Here is an 18,077-nt window from a genome sequence, read left to right on the forward strand (position 1 = left end):
CAATAACATACGCACTATACTTACTAGAGGTCGACCGATTAATTGGAATGGCCGATTTTGCAGATTTAAAAAAAAAAATGTTTATCTAGTCTTTATTTAACTAGGCAAGTCAGTTAAGAACACATTCTTATTTTCAATGACGGCCTAGGAACAGTGTGTTAACTGCCTTGTTCAGGGGCAGAACAACATATTTTTACCTTGTCAGCTCAGGGATTCAATCTTGCAACCTTCCGGTTAACTAGTCCAACGCTCTAACCACCTGCCTCACGAGGAGCCCACCTGTTACGCGAATGCAGTAAGAAGCCAAGGTAAGTTGCTATCTAGCATTAAACTTAATCATTTTCACTAGTTATAACTACACATGGTTGATGATATTACTAGTTTATCTAGCGTGTCCTGCTTTGCATATAATCGATGCAGTGCCAATTCGCGAAAAAGGACTGTTGTTGCTCCAACGTGTACCTAACCATAAACACCAATGCCTTTCTTAAAATCAATACACAGAAGTATATATTTTTAAACATGCATATTTAGCTAAAAGAAATCCAGGTTAGCAGGCGATATTAACCAGGTGAAATTGTGTCACTTCTCTTGCGTTCGTTGCACGCAGAGTCAGGGTATATGCAACAATTTGGGCCGCCTGGCTCATTGCGAACTAATTTGCCAGAATTGTACGTAATTATGACATAACATTGAAGGTTGTGCAATATAACAGGAATATTTAGACTGATGGATGCCACCCATAAGATAAAATACGGAACTGTTCCATATTTCACTGAAATAATATTTTTTTGTTTACGAGATGATCGTTTCCAGATTTTACCATATTAAATGAACTAAGACTCGTATTTCTGTGTGTTATTATGTTATAATTAGGTCTATAATTTGATAGAGCAGTCTGACTGAGCGATGGTGGGCACCAGCAGGCTCATAAGCATTCATTCAAACAGCACTTCTGTGCGTTTTGCCAGCAGCTCTGCGGTTTATGAATTCAAGCCTATCAAATCCCAAGATTAGGCTGGTGTAACGATGTGATGTGAAATGGCTAGCTAGTTAGCGGGGTGCGCGCTAATAGCGTTTCGAACGTCACTCGCTCTGAGACTTGGAGTAGTTGTTCCCCTTGCTCTGCATGGGTAACACTGCTTCGATGGTGGCTGTTGTCGTTGTGTTCCTGGTTCGAGCCCAGGTAGGAGCGAGGAGAGGGACGGAAGCTATACTGTTACACTGGAAATACTAAAGTGCCTATAAGAACATCCAATAGTCAAGGTATATGAAAAACAAACGGTATAGAGAGAAATAGTCCTATAATAACTACAACCTAAAACTTCTTACCTGGGAATATTGAAGACTCATGTTAAAAGGAACCACCAGCTTTCATATGTTCTCATGTTCTGAGCAAGGAACTCAAATGTTAGCTTTCTTACATGGCACAGACTGCATTTTTACTTCTCCAACACTTTGTTTTTGCATTATTTAAACCAAATTGAACATGTTTCATTATTTATTTGAGGCTAAATTGATTTTATTGATGTATTATATTAAGTTAAAATAAGTGTTCATTCAGTATTGTTGTAATTGTCATTATTACAAATAAAAAAAAATTAAATCATCCGATTAATCGTATCGGCGTTGAACAATCATAATCGGTCGACCTCTAATACATACACATGGATTTAGTAATGTAGATACGTGGAAGTGGTGGAGTAGGGGCCTGAGGGCACACAGCAGGTTGTGAAATCTGTGAATGTATTGTCTTAATTTTGCTGGACCCCAGGAAGAGTAGCTGAATGGGATCCATAATAAAAAACAAAATGTAACCTTTCAAAGACAGAGCGGGATGCAATTGAATCCTTGTCCAAAAATGAACAGAATGCGGTCAGACAGTGGTGCTACAGTAGTGTGGGGTAAGAACAAAATGTGACAGAAGCCTACCGTCAATTATACAATGATGAATTCTACCAATTCTTTCATCCTTAGAGGCCCTAAAATGGGATTGTTATTACCTTTATTTAACTAGGCAAGTCAGTTACGAACAAATTCTTATTTTCAATGACAGCCTAGGAACTGCCTTGTGCAGATTTGTACCTTTGTCAGCTCGGGGATTCGATCTTGCAACCTTTCGGATACTAGTCCAACACTCTAACCACTAGGCTACCTGCTGCCCCAATTGAAAGGGGTCCTCACAGAGTTATATTTCAGATAATGAGTTCAGATAAGAGAGCCCCCTCAGGCAGAAAGCCTGATAGAACTCATCTCCAAGTACATTGATTACTTTATTAAGCCTTTTCTGCCATCACTTCTAGCCTTTCTTCAAGACACCACAGATGTGTTGAATAAAATCAAGGAATTGAGGCACAGTTTTAGAGGCACAGCTTCCTTTTCAGTCACCTTGGATGTGGAGTCTTTGTACACCACCATTGAATATGAAGGATTGGCAGCTATGCGCCATTCTTGAGTACTCGGCCTGACACGCCTCCCTCAGAATTCATTCTCACTGACTGAGTGGACTCTAAATAATAGAAATGTTGTCTTCCAGAACCTCGTCTTTAAACAAGTCAAAGCATGTGCCATTGGAGCTTGCTACAGCCCTTACTACGTTGGATTGTACTTCGGTAAATGGGAAAATGACTTCTTTCTGGATCCTTCTAAAAATAAAAAATAAAAAGTTATTTTACCAGATTATATGGTGGGGGTGCTATATTGATGTCTGCCTGTTCTGGTCTGGCTCAGAAGATTCACTTATTTCCTTCCACCAACACCTTAACCCTAACATCAAACTGACTATTGAGTACACCAAAGAGAACCTACATTTTTGGGGATCTTGATATCAGTAAAAATGACAGAGGCTTTTTGCACACATACAACTTTAAGAAGCCTACAGATGGGAATACCATTCTGAGGGCACAAAGTTTCCATCCCAAAAGGCTCAAATAGAAAATTCCTTATAGCCAATTCTATAGAGTCTGCAGAATTTGCAATCAGGAAACAGACTACAGTGTCAAATCTGCTGTATTGGAGAATTGCTTCTTGCGTCGGGGTTCAAATTCTAAAAGGGCCGGATGACTTGACAGAGAGGACTTGTTGCGGAGGGGAGTTCCTCGTGATGCACAAGAGAGCGTGTACTTTTTTACAAATTATAAACTGGGTGGTTCGAGCCCTGAATGCTGATTGGCTGAAAGCTGTGGTATATCAGACCATATACCATGGGTATGACAAAACAATTATTTTTACTCTTCTAATTACATTAGCAACCAGTTTATAATAGCAATAAGGCACCTCGGGTTTGTGGTATATTGCCAACATACCACGGCTAAGGGCTGTATCCAAGCACTCCTTGTTGCGTCGTGCATAAGAACAGCCCTTAGCCGTGGTATAATGGCCATAAACCACACCCCTTCGGGCCTTGTTGATTAAATATAGCACAGAACATTAGTCTTTAAAAGAGATTTGGGGAATCATCCAAAGTGATACGCTAATACGCAAAGTCTTCCCAGAGCCACAAGTCATGAGCTTTAAGAGAAACTCGTCCACAGCTACCTTCCTGGTGACTCTCAAAAGACTAAATCACAAACCCAGCTGGCTCTTTCAAATGCAACCATTGTAGAAATATTACACAGGAAAAGTATTTTGTTGACACAGAATATCAAGTCAAACATTTAATTAACTGTAAAACCACCAGCTTAACAGAACACAAGTGCCCCAAAAGAGTAGGCAACTAAGACTACCCCATGGCAAGGCACTACAAGTTCTTACACCATGGTAACCCTGCCTCCCTACAAGCTATGGGTATTGATCATGTTCCGGCCTCAATCAGAAGAGGGGACCGCCTTAAACCACTAAACCAAAGGGAACATTTTTGGTTTTACAAACTGCAGGCCACTGAGTACCCTGGTTAAAAATGAAGATATCGATTTCTCCCCATTCCTGTAGGGTCTTAGTGGTCCCTTTGCTGTCATCTAGTGGACATATTGCCCAACTACCCTCTGTTTGGAAAGCCGTGGTCCATGTTTGTTGTCATCTAGTGCACTATGAAATGTATAGCTCTCCTACACCCACTCCTATTCAAGGCTAGAACTACTTTGTCTTTCCTAATACTTCTAACTTTAATATTCATTTTTATAACTTATCTATTTCACTTTTGAATGTACAATATTGTTACTAGGTGTTGTCTCATGAATATTGACCAACTACTCTGTAACCATCCCCTCTTCAATCCGCATTGATTGGGGAAAAATACAATGTCTTTTGAACAAAGTATCTTTGTACTCCCTGACAAAGGCCATGCAGCCGAAACGTAACCGTTTGAAAATATGTGTTCAATTGAACACACCACACAAATAAAGACATTAGTTAGTTATATGAAGAGTGCCTTGGTCCTCCTTCCTTTTTGATGACCAATTTACCAAAGAGCTTCTATCTATAAAGACCTATCGTGTACCTTAGGAATGCTTCCCTTCCTTTTTTCTAATGCGTACCTCAAAGGCTGTTGAAGAACGGTGCCAGTTTCAGTAAAAACCATCATGCTACATAACAAAACATTGACGTGAACTGAACACACCCTTTGTCTATTACATTGAGGCTTAAGCTCTGTCCATATGCAATTCCCTCTCCACTTCCATCCACTCTGCATAACAATTTACTTCATAAGAGATACTAGTGACATCGGCTGGATTGAAGTGTTGCAGACCACACTACAATCTACATCATTTGCAGTCTACATCAAGACAGTTTCCTCCACAATCTACTCCTGGGCTAAAGAGCACTTTCAATAGAGATTGAACATGTTTTTTTTTAGTTCATGAGTAGGCATAACATGGGCCACCCAGACACCCGCATGCTACAAAAAATATAAATAAAAATAAAAAATGTGTTTAAGGGATCAGAGAGAAGATGACAGCGGTTGTGTCAAAGGAAAGTAGGCCGGATTCGAACCTATAACAACACTGTAGACGCGTGCCGGAGGCTGCAGCAATACCGCAAGACCAGCCAGGCCAGAAGAACAACTCTTACTTTATATTTCAGTGATTTAGCAGACGCTCTTATCCAGCGTGAACTACAAGAGCAATTTGAGTTAAGTGCCTTGCTCAAGGACACAGACGGATGATTTCTCACTTAGACAGCTCAGAGACTCAAACCAGTGACCTTTCGGTTGCTGGCCCAACGCTCTTAACCACTAGGCTACCATCCAAAGTAGCTTTTTAATTTAGACATTTTTTGGAAGTACACCGGCTGTGACAACAGAAATGACGACAGTTGCTCAGGGAAACTTCATTATTTGATAAGTACCTAATGTATTTTGACATTATTAAGCTTGACAAGTTGGTGAATGGCAAGTTGAATGGCTGCTTCCTGGGCTTAAAGTAGAATTGGCATATTCAACGTCTCCTGGAAAGACGAATTCTAGTTCAGGGTGGACCACATGTCTCAATCTATGAAAGAAGACTTGAAATAGACAAGATGGCAGCCTAATTGTTGGATTACTTCATTGAGCAAAAAAAATATAATAATAAACGGAGCATTTTCTAAATTCAAACGGAACCCCCTACAACTCGACCAGTCCATTTTACGAGACTCCGGTTTCCACAAATCAAGTTCGAATACAGTATCGCTAAGGTTGGTCGAAAAATTCTGTGGTACAGCAAACTGTACCTAATGGAAACCTGTAACTTTTTAACCTTTATTTATTTAACTAGGCAAGTCAGTTAAAGAACAAATGTGTATTTACAATGACGGCCTACACCGGTCAAACCCGGACGACGCTGGGACAATTGTGCGCCGCCCTATGGGACTCCCAATCACAGCCGGTTGTGATACAGCCTGGATTCAAACCAGGGTGTCTGTAGTGACACCTCTAGCACTGAGATGCAGTGCCTTAGACTGCTGCGCCACTCGAGAGTAACTCCCAGTATAATGTATATTTAAAAAATATAAAAAATATTGGTCAAATAACATTACTTGGTGTTACAATCTGTAGCTATCTTGGCAGCTGAAAAGCTGCTAGCCTAACAGGGCTCTTCACTGAACTTTGTTACATAGAGCACATGTGCGTTTAAATTGAAAAATGTAGGAGCACACAAAGAAATGTAGGAGGACAATGACACATTTTACGTAACAAGCAGTTTTTTTGGTCATGATTCTGTGCTCTAAGTGCAGTGGTGCTCCTAAATTTAAAATACCTAAAAGTGCACAACAGTTCTAGTAATTGGTCCTCTTATAGACATTATTAGCAACAGATATTATATTAGCTTTCTGTTAGAGTAGGTCTAATCAGAATGTCACTGGTAGCAATTATCTGCTTTCAGAAACTAGAATACCAAAATGTTTCAAATGTTGCCTTGTTACAAATCCTGCCAACACATTGGGCCCTGTGATCGTTCCAACAGGAATCTGTTCCCAAAACAACATAAATAACAAGAGCTTATTCTTAATGCTTGTCCATAGGCTACCAGTGTGAGGACAGACTTTTTTCGTGGAAAAAAAATCAACAACATTGCTCACCTGGTATCTTACGCTGCCGCTATACAACGTTGTATGAGTGTTTTACGAAGTTTTTGGAACCTATTCCTGTTGGAACGTTCCACAAATTATACCCACCCATGAGGAAATACGTTTTGCACCATTCACTAGACGGCTATTAGCCCAATAACGGACTAAAGGAGCCTAACGTTACTGTACTAATTTTAGTCCAAGGCCCCATGTTCTGTTTAAATTATCATTTTCTCTGGAAACCAAAACGTACTCCATCTAAACGTGAAACGATTCTCAATTGCGGTAACGGTCCTAGAAACATACATCCCTCTACTTTCACATCACAAATGCAAAACACACCACTTACTGTACACTGAGTGACCCGGTTAACACAGTTGCAGCCTATAGTCATTTTTAGTGGCTTCCGTCTTCGCTGTAAACATGGACATATGGTGGTGTACCGAACTGTAATCATTTAAAAGGTGTAGTAATTGTACCTCTTTTTTTTTTAAAGTATTTATCTAATATGAATGATACGTGTCTTATGTTTCCAAAACCATACCGCAAGGGACGCGTCTTAAAGTTTAGAGCAAGCTTCGGGGCTCTTAGTATCTTCTGACATGGGCAAATTGGATAGCTATGTGCTGAAGTCAGGGACAATCGCATAACATTAGTCACACAGTCATTAACTAGCTAGCAACTCAAGCAAGAAGCTGCCTAGCAATATCCATATTCCTGTGTCTATAACAGATATGCCACTACAGTTACGGGAATGGTAGCTGTAGCTAACGTTACTTACGATTCAGTGAAGTGGTTAAGGAGAAAGTAGAGTAATTGCATGTAACCAATGCGTCCAGCTAAAAATGTTGGATGCGTTCTTCTTCGATGAGGATTAACGGCGGTTGACATCCAATATGTTGCATTACCGCCACCTACTAGACTGGAGTACAACTTCCTTATACTTCGCTTGAAAAAAATAAAACAATCACATATACTCTACCATCTGACACAACACTCACACATTTATTTTTTCACAGACTCATCTTTATCCTTATCCTGACCCTTGGTGCAAAGCCTAGAGCTCCGAAAACTTCACCCCACCTCCGATACTTCGACCTCATTCACTTCCATTTCTCCTCCTGTCTTCAGCTCTCTCTGCTTACATTTTCTGCCATTCTTCTTTAACAAACCATCTCCCTTTTCCCAGCCATTATTAACCAACTCAAGCTCACCGTCTTCCTCCCTCTCCCTTTGTCCCTCCATTCCTCCTATGTATTCCAAGTAAACGTCTCCTTATGATAATACTGCACTTCTCCTGACATACATCTTGTTCTTGCTTTCTCAAGGGACGCCATTTATCCGGGTGTCACAATTTCCGTACATTCAGCACGAACCCCTCGGGTTGTATAGCGCTCAACATTGAGCGCTATAAAGCGCAATAAAGTTGTTGTTTTGTCTTGATGTTATTCTTTATTAAAAGCTACCGCAACACTTTTCCATTTCAAACAAGCGCGCTCTTCTAACCACCTTCTAACCTCGATGAAGTTATCCTTTTTTGATAAAACTATACTAAATATATTATCACCAAATAATTTATTAAAACACACATAAGATGGCGCCGAAGAGGATGGCAGACGTTTTACATGCACGTAACCAATTGTGTTATTTTGTTAGTTTTTTTGCTTTGTTTGTAACTTATTTTTTTTATGCTGCTACCATCTCTTATGACCGAAAATAACTTCTGGACATCAGAACTGGGAAGACTCCCCATGAACTGGAAGAAGCCTTTTCCTTCAACGAGTCTGACTAGAAAGATATAATGCTCTCCCGGGAACAGTCCCAGGTCCCCATCATTTGCGTGAAGAAAAGACAGAAGAAAAAAAGATGCAGATCAGGTTGCCTTTTGAGAATCCGTAGACGAGCGAGTAAACTCCCACTGTCATCAATTCTACTTGCAAACATTCAATCATTGGAAAATAAAATTGATGACCTACGATTACGATTATCCTACCAACGGAACATTAAGGCACTGTAATATCTTATGTTTCACCGAGTTGTGGCTGAACGACGACACGGATAATATAGAGCTGGAGGGATTTTCAATACACCGGCAGAACAGAGAAGCTACGTGGGGGGTGGGGGTGTATGTATTTTTGTCAATAACAGCTGGTGCGCAATGTCTAATATTAAAGAAGTCTCGAGATATTGCTCGCCTGAGGTAGAGTACCTTATGATAAGCTGTAGACCACACTACCGACCAAGAGAGTTCTCATCTATATTATTCATAGCCGTCTATTTACCACCACAGACCTATGCTGGCACTAAGACCGCACACAACCAACTCTATAAGGCCATAAGCAAACAAGAAAATACTGACCCAGAAGCGGTGCTCCTAGTGGCCGGGGACTTTAATGCAGGCAAACTTAAATCAGATTTACCACATTTTTACCAGCATGTCACATGTGCAACCAGAGGGAAAAACCACAGTCATCAATAAGTAAATCGATGATGTCATTCCCACAGTAAGCATACATACATATCCCAACCAGAAGCCATGGATTACAGGCAACATCCACATCGAGCTAAAGGCTAGAGCTGCCGCTTTCAAGGAGCAGGACACTAATGGGGACGCCTATAAGAAATATAATATAATATAAGAAATCCCGCTATGCCCTCAAACGAACCATCAAACAAGCAATGCGTCAATACAGGATTAAGATTGAATCATACTACACTGACTCTGACACTCATCAGATGTGGGAGTGCTTGAAAACTATTACGGACTACAAAGTGAAACCCAGACGCGAGCTGCCCAGTGACGTGAGCCTACCAGACGAGCTAAATGCCTTTTTATGCTCGCTTCGAGGCAAGCAACACTGAATTATACATGAGAGCACCAGCTATTCTGGAAGACTGTGAAGACCTTTAAACAGGTCAACATTCACAAAGCCGCGGGGCCAGATGGATTACCAGGACGTGTACTCAAAGCATGCGCGGTCCAACTGGCAAGTGTTTTCACTGACATTTTCAACCTCTCCCTGACTGAGTCTGTAATACCTACATGTTTCAAGCAGACCACCATAGCCCCTGTACCCAAGGAAGCTAAGGCAACCTGCCTAAATGATTACTGCCCCATAGCATTCATTTCAGTAGCCATGAAGTGCTGTGAAAGGCTGGTCATGGCTCATATCAACAGCATTCTCCCGGATACCCTAGACCCACTCCAATTCGCATACCACCCCAACATATCCACAGATGAAGCAATCTCAATTGCACTCCACATTGTCCTTTCCCACCTAGACAAAAGGAACACCTATGTGAGAATGCTGTTCATTGACTACAGCTCAGCGTTCAACACCATAGTGCCCACAAAGCTCATCACTAAGCTAAGGACCCTGGGACTAAACACCTCCCTCTGCAACTGGATCCTGGACTTCCTGACGGGCCACCCCCAGGTGGTAAGGGTAGACAACAACACGTCTGCCACGCTGATCCTCAACACTGGGGCCCCTTAGGGGTGTGTATGTAGTCCCCTCCTGTACTCTCTGTTCACCCACGACTGCGTGGCCAAACATGACTCCAACGCTATCATTAAGTTTACTGACGACACAACAGTGGTAGGCCTGATCACCGACAACAATGGGACAGCCTATAGGGTGGAGGTCAGAGACCTGGCAGTGTGGTGCCAGGACAACAACCTCTCCCTCAATGTGAGCAAGACAAAGGAACTGTGGATTACAGGAAAAGGCTGGCCGTACAGGCCCCCATTAACATCAATGGGGCTGTAGTGGAGCAGGTTGAGAGTTTCAAATCCAAAAGATTTGGCAGGTCCTCAAACAAACAAATGGGTACAAAACTCGTCGCGGACCAGAGAAAACGTACAACATGCACTTAAAATAAACAATTCCGCACAAAGACATGGGGGGAACAGAGGGTTAAATACACAACATGTAATGAGGGAAATTGAGACCAGGTGTGTGAGAAGACAAGACAAAACAAATGGAAAATTAAAAGTGGATCGATGATGGCTAGATGACCGGCGACGCCGACCGCCGAGCACCGCCCGAACAAGGAGAGGAACCGACTGACAGTACCCCCCCCCCCCCCCCCCCCTCCTTGACGCGCGGCTCCAGCAGCGCGCCAACACCGGCCTCAGGGACGACCCGGAGGGTGAGGCGCAGAGCGATCCGGACTGAGACGGTGGAACTCCTGCAGCATTGAAGGGTCCAACACGTCCTCGACCGAAACCCAGCACCTCTCCTCCGGGCCGTACCCCTCCCACACCACGAGGTACTGAAGGCCCCTCGCCCGACGCCTCGAATCCAGTATGGAGCGAACGGAGTACGCCGGGGCCCCCTCGATGTACAGAGGGGGCGGAGGAACCTCCAGCACCTGAGACTCCTGGAGTGGGCCAGCAACCACCGTCCTGAGGAGAGACACATGGAACGAGGGGTTAATACGGTAATCGGGGTGAAGCTGTAACCTGTAACAAACCTCGTTCACTCTCCTCAAGACTTTAAATGGCCCCACAAACTGCGGACCCAGCTTCCGGCAGGGCAGGCGGAGTGGCAGGTTTCGAGTCGAGAGCCGGGGCCTCACTGCGGTGACGGTCTACACTGTTTTTCTGGCGCAGCACGGCCCGCTGAAGATGAACACAGGCAGCTACCCATGTCTCCGCGCACCTGAACCATTCGTCCACAACAGGAGCCTCGGTATGACTCTGATGCCAAGGCGCCAGAACCGGCTGGTACCCCAGTACGCACTGGAAGGGGGAGAGGTTAGTGGAGGAGTGGCGGAGCGAGTTCTGTGCAATCTCGGCCCAGGGCACGAACGCCGCCCACTCCCCCGGCCGGTTCTGACAATAAGACCGCAGAAACCTGCCCACATCCTGATTTACTCTCTCCACCTGCCCATTACTCTCGGGTGAAATTGAGGCTGATAGAGACCCCCAGATGTTCCATGAACGCCTTCCAGACCCTCGACGTGAGCTGGGGCCCTCGATCAGACACTATATCCTCAGGCACCCCGTATTGCCGGAAGACGTGCATCAAGAAGGCCTCCGCAGTCTGCAGGGCCGTAGGGAGACCGGGCAGAGGGAGGAGACGGCAATACTTAGAGGACCGATCCACAACGACCAGGATCGCGGTGTTACCCTGTGAGGGGGAGATCGGTAAGGAAATCCACCGACAGGTGCGACCACAGCCGTTGTGGAACGGGTAAGGGGTGTAGCTTCCCTCTGGGCAGGTGCCTAGGAGCCTTACACTGGGCGCACACGAGCAGTAGGAAACATAAACCCTCACGTCCTTAGCTAAGGTAGGCCACCAGTACCTTCCGCTCAAACAGCGCACTGTCCGACCGATCCCAGGATGACCAGAGGATGGTGACGTGTGGGCACAATAGATCAACCGGTCATGGACAGCAGACCGGCAGACATACAGACGCCCAGCGGAACACTGGATGGGAGCGAGCTCTACACGCAACGCCTGCTCGATGTCCGCATCCAGCTCCCACACCACCGGCGCTACCAGGCAGGCCGAAAGTATGGGAGTATGATCCATGGGCCGCTCCTCTGTGTCATACAGTCGGGACAGTGCGTCTGCCTTCACGTTCTGGGAGCCTGGTCTGTAGGACAGGGTGAAAACAAAACGAGTGAAAAACAAGGCCCACCTTGCCTTACAAGGGTTGAGGCCTTGGTTTAACCCCTTCACGCTGAAGAGGCTTGAATTTTTGAGCTCTACCCTTAGACTTGGCGGTGACTTAGTGTCCCCCTGAGTGACAGAAAACTGAGCCAATCACGGCACAACGCTCCGTATTTTTTGCTGGCTTGCCCCACCACCACAGAAAGCACTGAGCTAGGCTGAAACACCTGCATTTTGGAGGTGGCTTACTCAAGAAAACAAAAGAGAGACCATGTCTGTATGCATCTTTATTAACTCAATTAATTATATATTTTTTTTTACACAGTTTGCAAATTCATATGTGACATGTATTAATGCCAAAATAGCAGGCAAAACAAACCCATTTCTTTGCTAAAAATGTGGGGCTCAAAACAGGTGGGCCCCTGCCCCATCTGCCATGAATGATGGGTCGCACTGGGCGTGCCCAAATGTTCCCGTGCATTCAGGCAATTTACTGCCTTTAAGTCTCATTTATATAGGAACCACAAGGGATATCAAAGGTCTGTGAAAATTGTTCAATTTCAACGAGCAGACAACATCTTGATTTTCCCAATAGACATTTGTCAGTTTAGATGTTTAGATTTTACTGAATTTATTTCTCATTTGAAGGATCATTTGCAAGAGGGCAGAGAGATTAGTTGCCATTTTATGGGATGTGAAAAAACATATGCTTTAAATCTACATTTGCGTCTCATATATCCAGAAAACACAAAAACAGCTCAGTCAAACATGCATATGGAAACACAAACTGAAAATGTTACTGAGAACCCTGGTGTGTCAACAGAGAATTACTTTTCCGAGGACCTAGAGGCAGGCGGCCCCTTGGACAGTGTTGATGAAGCTCTCTTATTTATTTATTTTTTAAACGTACACTGTTTTATTTAAAGCTTCGGGTAGAGTTATTGTTACATGTCTCTGTCATTCAGTCTATTATTGAAGAATTTCAAGATATTTATGATCTTGGTCAATCACATCTTTTTTCATAGGTCAGGGAGAAGTTGGGTGTACTTGGCATTCCTGAGAATGATATAAAATGTGTAATTGAAGAGCTCCAAAAGGAGGATCTTCTCAAGGCCTGTAATGGTTCTTCATGAACAGATCAGCGTCGGAAGACTATCTTTAAAAACACTTTCAATTATGTTGAACCTGTGCCCTTGTATTTAGGCACTAATGAATCTGGGAAAGAGTGCTTTGCCCAGTATGTCCCTATAAATAAAACACTTGGTGCCATTTTTGAGTCAAAGACATTCAAGAAACAGTATGAGAAAGATATTTGGGATGGATAGAATATTGCAGACAATGGTTTATTCTTTAGCCATAAGCATCATCTCTAGCCTTAATTCTAAACTCAGCAAATAAAGAAACGTCCCTTTTTCAGGACCCTGTCTTAAAACCAGTTGAGTCTATGGGGGCGCTATTTCATTATTGGATAAAAAAACGTGCCCGTTTTAAGCGCAATATTTTGTCACGAAAAGATGCTCGACTATGCATATAATTGACAGCTTTGGAAAGAAAACAGTCTGACGTTTCCAAAACTGCAAAGATATTATCTGTGAGTGCCACAGAACTCATGCTACAGGCGAAACCAAGATGAAACTTCAAACAGGAAATGAGCAGAATTTCTGAGGCTCTGTTTTCCATTGTCTCCTTATATGGCTGTGAATGCACCAGGAACGAGCCTGCCCTTTCTGTCGTTTCTTCAAGATGTCTGCAGCATTGTGACGTATTTGTAGGCATATCATTGGAAGATTGGCCATAAGAGACTACATTTTCCAGGGGTCCGCCCGGTGTCGTAATCTTCAGCTGCGGGCATTTTCTCCTGGGATTCAGAACAGAAAGCACACTTCCACGAACGATATATCAACGAAGAGATATGTGAAAAACACCTTGAGGATTGGTTCTAAACAATGTTTGCCATGTTTCAGTCGATATTATGGAGTTAATTTTGAAAAAAATTTGGCGTTTTGACGACTGGATTTTCGGGTTTTTTTGGTAGCCAAACGTGACGCACCAAACGGAGCGATTTCTCCTAAACAAATAATCTTTCAGGAAAAACTGAACATTTGCTATCTAACAGAGTCTTCTCATTGAAAACATCGGAAGTTCTTCAAAGGTAAATTCTTTTATTTGAATGCTTTTCTGTTTTTTGTGAAAATGTTGCCTGCTGAATGCTAACGCTAACGCTAAATGCTACGCTAGCTAGCTACTGTTACACAAATGATTGTTTTCCTATGGTTGAGAAGCATATTTTGAAAATCTGAGATGACAGTGTTGTTAACAAAAGGCTAAGCTTGAGAGCTAGCATATTTATTTCATTTCATTTGCGATTTTCATGAATAGTTAACGTTGCGTTATGGTAATGAGCTTGAGGCTGTATTCACGATCCCGGATCCGGGAAAGTGCTAGAGGTTATGATAATTTGTAAAAATCCAAATAACTTCACAGATCTTCATTGTAAAGGGTTTAAACACTGTTTCCCATGCTTGTTCAATGAACCACAAACAATTAATGAACATGCACCTGTGAAACGTTAAGACACTAACAGCTTACAGACGGTAGGCAATTCGGTCACAGTTATGAAAACTTAGGACACTAAAGAGGCCTTTTTACTGACTCTGAAAAACACCAAAAGAAAGATGCCCAGTGTCCTGCTCATCTGCGTGAACGTGCCTTAGGCATGCTGCAAGGAGGCATGAGGACTACAGGTGTGGTCAGGGCAATACATTTCAATGTCTGTACTATGAGACACTTAAGACAGCGCTACAGGGAGACGGACAGCTGATCGTCCTCGCAGTGGAAGACCACATGTAACAACACCTGCACAGGATCGGTACATCCGAACATCACACCTGCGGGACAGGTACAGGATGGCAACAACAACTGCCTGAGTTACACCAGGAACGCACAATCCCTCCATTAGTGCTCAGACTGTCCGCAATAGGCTGAGAGGGGCTGGACTGGGGGCTTTAAGGCCTGTTGTAAGGCAGGTCCTCACCAGACATCACCGGCAACAACGTCTCCTATGGGCACAAGCCCACCGTCATTGGACCAGACAGGACTGGCTCAAAGTGTTCTTCACTGAAGAGTTGCGGTTTTGTCTCACCTGGGGTGATGGTCGGATTCGCGTTTATCGTCAAAGGAATGAGCGTTACACCGAGGCCTGTACTCTGGAACGAGGATCGATTTGGAGGTGGAGGGTCTGTCATGGTCTGGGGCGGTGTGTCACAGCATCATCGGACTGAGCTTGTTGTCATTGCAGGCAATTTCAAAGCTGTGCATTACAGGGAAGACATCCTAATCCCTCATGTGGTACCCTTCCTGCAGGCTCATCCTGACATGACCCTCCAGCATGAAAATGCCACCAGCCATACTGCTCGTGATTTCCTGCAAGACAGGAATGTCAGTGTTCTGCCATGGCCAGCGAAGAGCCCGGATCTCAATCCCATTGAGCACGTCTGGGACCTGTTGGATCAGAGGGTGAGTGCTAGGGCCATTCCCCCCAAAAATGTCCGGGAACTTGCAGGTACCTTGGTGGAAGAGTGGGGTAACATCTCACAGCAAGAACTGGCAAATCTGGTGCAGTCCATGAAGTCGAGATACACTGCAGTACTTAATGCAGCTGGTGGCCACACCAGATACTAACTGTTACTTTTGAGTTTGACCCTCCCTTTGTTCAGGGACACATTATTCGATTTCTGTTAGTCACATGTCTGTGGAACTTGTTCAGTTTATGTCTCAGTTGTTGAATCGTGTTATGTTCAAACAAATATTTACACATGTTAAGTTTGCTGAAAATAAACGCAGTTGACAGTGAGAGGACATTTCTTTTTTTTGCTGAGGAGTTTATATCAAGATGCATTTGAGGTTGCAAATCCTTCAGGACCAGGGAAAAATAAACACAAGGTGCTTTCTTTCAATCTTACTCTAGGTGACATTTTGCCTTATAACAGGTCAAATATTGATCACATGCAACTAGTCCTTCTGTGCAGAGAGCAATCTTTTAAGCATTTTGAACAGGAATTAGTTCTTAACCCATCGCTAAGAGATCTTGAGGAGCTAGAGGATGGTGGTATTGTTTTAGCAGATGGACGCGTTTTTATGTGCCATAGCTGGACATAATCTGGAATCTCACAGTATTGGGGGCTATGCGGAAAATTTCAGCCAGAGTACATATTTTTGTCGATATTGTGACATTGACAGAGCAACATTTGAGTCGAATCCACCGTCAACTGGTTAAACAAGAACTGCCCAGTCCTATAAAGAACATGTAAAGTACATAGAAGCTAATGACAAGGACAGTGCATGGGGTGTCAAATTTGATTCTCTATTTAACGAGCTTAGGTACTTCCACATTTGCCAGCCTGGACTGCCTCCTTGCCTTGGTCATGACCTCTCCGAGGGCATCGTCTCTATTGACCTTACACTGTTCATTAATCATTTGGTCAGTCAAGAGAAACATTTGACATATTTTGAATTTAACCGATGCATCAGCCAATTTAAACACCTTGGGAGTGATGGTAAGGACAAACGTCCTGAGATAAGTCCTGGCAGTGAGAAGCTAAGTGAACATTCTGTACAAAACAGGAGGTGATGCAGCACACTTCAGACACTATTGAAGACATTAGGGGATCTAATCATCTTTCTAAAATGTTGTCTGGATGTGCTCTTTTGTTTTCACAGATGTTTTGCTGGAGTCAATCCATCCACTGGCAAGAAGACCGCCACAGCAGAGGCCGTCAGCAAGAAAAGCAGAAAGGTAGTGGAGAAGAACAGAAACACAATTCATGCACATCTGTATATGTCAGGAAGATAATGGACTTTGATTTTTACACCTTAAGTGTTTGAAAATGATCTAGTATGCACTGAAATTGGTACATTGTTGAGGAAGTAATGCCACTTTGGCTGTTTGGAAATGTCTGGTATTTACTCAACTTGAAAGGACTAACCTTAAAGCTTGAATGCATAATTAGACATCTGGGAATAGGAGAAAAATATCCATTGAGATCTTTTCTAACCATAATCTCACATAATTAAAAAGTCCAATTACCCTTCCCAAAACGACATACTCTGCATTTAAACTGGGAGTGAAGGTAATGACAAACCTAAAACAAGGCCAGGCAGACATGTTGAGAGTAGGCTTACCCATCTTAGTAGGAAAAATGTTTTTTGGAGCTCAACGCGAGGCAATGCAATTTGAGAGTTACCTGTGTCTGAAAGGTTATTTTCAAAGCTAAGATACATACAGTATACCAGCTCCTTTCTTATCTGTAATGCGGTCACTTTCTATGCTGGAACAGTTAAACATGCACGTTATTCAGGACGTTGATCTATTTCGATAATTGATACATTTGAAACCTTTTTGTGGAAAAAAAATGGCTTGCATCTGATTGCATGTTTGTCGTCACATACAAGCTAGAATACCATTAAACATCATTTTGCAAAATGTATTAATTTGTAAAGTTAGATGCTTGTATTTTCAGATGTACACTTTGATAGGGGAAAGGTATAACAATGTATGCCGAGAGTCAGGAAGCAAGTTCAGGGAGCGAGTGTTTTAATAAATAAAACGGGACATAATACAAAACAAGAAATACGAACAACGCACAGACAAGAAGCAATGACGCCTGGGGAAGGAACCAAAGGGAGTGACATAAAGGGCAGGTAATCAAGGAGGTGATGGAGTCCAGGTGAGGGTCATTATGCACGTAATGCTGGTGACAGGTGTGCGCCATAACGAGCAGCCTGGTGACCTAGAGGCTGGAGAGGGAGCACATGTGTGACAGGAGCCTGTCGAGCCCGCTGAGGCATGGGAGCCTGTCGATCCTGCTGAGGTATGGAAACGCGTTGGGCCAGCTGAGGCAGACCTGACAAACTGGTTGAGGCCTCCCAGGTAGCTCCGGTTCGGACACCCGGACCCGACATCACCTCCAA

At 43.4% G+C, this 18,077-nt stretch overlaps 1 protein-coding gene across 14 annotated transcripts in view; it reads right to left on the reverse strand.

Annotated features, from left to right (window-relative positions):
* wdr25 (WD repeat domain 25) overlaps positions 1 to 8,019 on the reverse strand; it is a 38,632-nt gene extending 30,613 nt beyond the window's left edge. For 4 of the 14 annotated variants that reach the window (XM_021584373.3, XM_090220459.1, XM_090220458.1 and 1 more), the window contains exon 1: positions 7,268 to 8,019. The gene's annotated coding sequence lies outside the window, so the exon portion shown is untranslated. Of the gene's footprint in view, positions 1 to 197; positions 280 to 7,267 lie in introns of all 14 variants that reach the window. The other 10 variants (XM_090220452.1, XM_090220461.1, XM_090220462.1 and 7 more) reach the window with 8 other exon arrangements.
* Positions 8,020 to 18,077: the final 10,058 nt, after the last annotated feature.

Source organism: Oncorhynchus mykiss, chromosome 25, assembly GCF_057628025.1.
Source record: "Oncorhynchus mykiss isolate SJ-2025 chromosome 25, ASM5762802v1, whole genome shotgun sequence".
Lineage (NCBI taxonomy): Eukaryota > Metazoa > Chordata > Actinopteri > Salmoniformes > Salmonidae > Oncorhynchus > Oncorhynchus mykiss.